Here is a 4,138-nt window from a genome sequence, read left to right as displayed (position 1 = left end):
GCTCTCTGGTCTCTATAAATCTATGACTATGATGTCAACTATCTCAGGATTTGAAAGTTCACTGGGTATGGTTAAAGGGTCTATAAAATCTGTAACAAAAAGTCAACAGTTAAAAAAACTATGCATATGCAATCTTATTTTGCTATATTTTAAGATATACCTTGTATGTAACTTGAATTAGGAAAATAGATGTTTTCAACAGCATTCATGTGACTTGCCTCCATCTTGGCTGATGATCTCATTATGATGGAAGCAACTATGTGGCTGGCAGCCATCTTTAATATGGTTAGAGAGTACATAGAATGTAACTTACCACCATCTTGGTTAAGATGACCATGTGGTATCAACTAAGGCAACACTTCTTGTTCCTACTGAGCTGCCTTCTTATGATTATATCTCTTTCTAGTTTCTAGATAAGGAAGCAACATCAGGTCTCCAAAATATCTTGGATGAGGATGGATTTTCATGTGATAAGTTCCTAAGGTTATAAAGGTATACTCAAGTTAACAAAAACTGATTTAGAGATGTATATCTAGCTACTTATGTCTTTTTCAGATATATTTAACATCAGGTTTATAAAAATTTAAATAAGTAACAACATATGTTTGATAAATAAAGTTTATACATTCCAAAGGTAATAGAAGTATATTCATGTTAACAGAACCTGACTTAGATGTATGCCAAACCACTCATATCTTTGCCAACTTTGTTCAATATAAGGCTTCTATATAATTTTAGATAAGAAACAAAATGTTTGACAAACAAAGTATGTTTGATCAAGGTTTATAAATTCCTAAGGTTGTAAAGCTATACTCAAGCTAATGGTACCTGACTTAGAGATGTATATATAATCACTTATATCTTTGCTGTGTCCAACACAAGGCTTCTAAAAATTTTTATAACAATATATGAGTAATAAATATCTGTAACACATATACATGTATAAACATGTATATAATAAACATATGTGACAATATATTTAATAAATAATACATATTTGATAAATAAGGTTTATAAATTGTAAAAGTATTTTTATTTGCTTGATATAATTGTCATCTCTGATGCTTCCTGCTTTTGTCTGCTAACCTAGGCCTATTTCTGGAAGCTTCTAGCCTCCATACAATCTAATCTAGGCCTAGAATATTTCCAGCCTCTGAGATTTACTTTTGAATAAGTTCACCTTTTTTTGTTCTTTGGCTGTCTGGTTTGACTCAGCTGCTCTGGCTTAAACTTTTCTCCAAGCTGACTGATTCAATCTGACTTCTCTCTCAGACTCTTCTGAATTGCTCTGGTTGGCCTCATACTAATTTGGCAATATGTTCTAATCTTCTGGGGCCTACTGTTTTCACCTGTGCTTAGCTTGTTCTGTCTCTGTCTGTCTGTCCTGTCTGCAACCCGTCTATGTACAAGTATCCCAGTAAAAGTGCAGCCTCCTCTCTCTCTCTGCACTGCTCCTTAAACAGCTTCCCTTCCCTCTTTCTTCTTATAAGGGTTGGGCATATCCTATTCTGTCAAATCTTTCTCTGATTCATCACTTTGTCTGCTACTCAATGAGACATCACTTTCAAACATGGGTGCATCCTTCTACCAATAACTTTACCTTCATTGTTTGAGATTAAAGGTGTGTGCTAAAGGCTGAGCCACACCACAACTAGCAATAGTTGGTCCCCAACCCCCCCAGTAAATAACAGTCTTGGGGTTCACAGTGTGCCTGCCACAATAAATTCCTAAGCTCCACTCAGGTTAACAGTAACTGACTTGATGATATTTGTCTAGCCTTTTTGTCTTTGCTAACTTCATTAAGCTTTGGCTATTTGGATAATCTAAATCATACAAGAAACTGTGGTATTCTGTTATGGTGCCCTATGAAGAAACCAGAAAAGCAATGTTCTCAGTCTCTCTGTGGACTGCATTTATATTTTAAAGTTTTATTTTTGATACTAAAGGATCTTCAATGAAATCTTCAACTCAAAATTTTAATGCTCAAACTTAATAGGAATAAAGGTATAAAATCTAATCTTATTAAAAACTGCTAATTTATAAACTGCTAAAAATGGTTAAGGCATGCAAGTTAATCATCTTACTCTATTAATGATCAAATTCTTTAATGTGCTCAAAGCTATGCTCATAGCCATGCTAAATATATATGTAAATAATTCAATTACAGGGGCAAGCTTTATTTAGCCTCCTGTATAAGTTTTCAAGGTTCAGCCAAAAGCAAGAAGCTAGAAACAAATAAGATTTGTTTAAAATCAGGTATGTGTAATAGATAATGGTCCTCAAACTCTTCAGAGATCTTCTGAATATGGCATTTAAAATGTTTACTTAAAAGGCTTCTCATGATAGATAGAAATGCTAGCTCCTGGGCTGGAGAGATGGCTCAGTGGTTGAGAGCACTGACCGCTCATCCTGAGGTCCTGAGTTCAATTCCCAGCAACCACATGGTGGCTCACAACCATCTGTAATGATATCTAATGCCCTCTTCTGGTGTATCTGAAGACAGTGACAGTGTACTCACATATATAAAATAAATAAATCTTAAAAAAAAAAAAAAAAGAAAGAAGAGAAGAGAAAAGAAAAGAAAAGAAGAGAAGAGGAAAGAAAAGAAAAAGGCTAGCTCCTAGCAGCGACCCTGAGGTCTCCAGAAGATGATGGGGCACAGATGACTCAATTTCATTTGTGCCAATACTAATCATGGGGCAAAGAACTCCTCATACCTCAGCTGCCCTGAGGGTGCTGCCCAAACTTCAGTTGATTGGATTGATTGCTATACTTTGTCTGACCTAACTGGTCAATTTTGAGAAGTTCCTTCTCCAGGGGAAAATCTCTCAGACCTTCTGGGTCTGGCAGCCAGAGGCCAATGTCCTGTGCAGCAAATAAAGATGTGATACTGTTTTGTGTGACGGCTGAAGAACATACTTCTGCCCCTAATAAAGCCACCAAGACTTAGGCAGCTACAGGGACTGGTGAGTCTCTGTCATTTTAATTGATACATCCTGGTATACTTTATCCTTATCAGATCTCTGATGGTGTTTTTGGCCAACTATAGCTTTGTGAGTTTGACAGCAGCAAGCACTCCCTATCCATCCCTCCTACACACCCTCAGCTGCCTTTTCTATTCATTTCCTATGTAGAATTGGGCCTCAGGTCTCACACTTAGAGAGTTACTAGGTCTCCAGCTGAGAAAGGCAGACAGTTTAAGTTGCTGGCAAACTTCACTATGAAAGAGATAAACTCACAAAACAGATTTTCAAAGTAACTTTTCTTTAAATTGTTTATTTAAAGGAATTTGCTTTGCAGTGACTACTCTCAGTAATCAACAACTTATGCATGAAAAATGAAAAATGTCTTAGATTCCCTTCCCTCTGGCTGTGCTATTGTTATAGTAAAAAGTACTGACTTAAAGTGCATCTCATAAAGCTAAAGACATTTCTGTCCAATCTACACATCCAGCCCTCTGGACAGAGGAAAGAGTGTTAATGCTTTTAACCCAGAATCACTTTCTGGGTCCCCAAGCTTTTATTATGACTCAAAGGCATGAGTCTACTGCTTTTTCTACAATATGGATTTCAGTACAAATTATAAGCAGTAATAAAGCTCAGACCTCTAAAACTTTTATCTCTTTTTGTAAACTTAAAAGAAAATCTTGTAAGCTTCAGAGAGTGGCAACTTATATTCACAAACTGAAGGCTAAACCTACTACAAATAAGTACTCCTGTCAACCAACCGCCTAAATGTTCTCATCTGCCTATTCCTGAGGATGGGCTATCTCTCTCCCTTGGTCTTGGGACTCCCCTGCCCAACTACCAGGACCATGTGCCAAGGGCTACGGTATATGGAAGGCAGCAAGGAGATATAGCATCAGCAATTGGGCCCCAAAACTGATGACTTTTGGCAATTTAACTCTCTTTTTTTTTTTTTTTTTTTTTTTTTTTTGGTTTTTTCGAGACAGGGTTTCTCTGTATAGCCCTGGCTGTCTTGGAACTCACTTTGTAAACCAGGCTGGCTTTGAACTCAGAAATCCACCTGCCTCTGCCTCCCAAGTGCTGGGATTAAAGGTGTGCACCACCACCACCCGGCGCAATTTAACTCTCTATTGCTGCTCTGGGGCCCAAAGCTTCTGGCTTCTGGTAATTAA

Source organism: Mus caroli, unplaced genomic scaffold (assembly GCF_978045245.1).
Source record: "Mus caroli unplaced genomic scaffold, Mus_caroli_1 scaffold_8, whole genome shotgun sequence".
Lineage (NCBI taxonomy): Eukaryota > Metazoa > Chordata > Mammalia > Rodentia > Muridae > Mus > Mus caroli.
Note: the sequence above shows the minus strand (reverse complement) of the source record.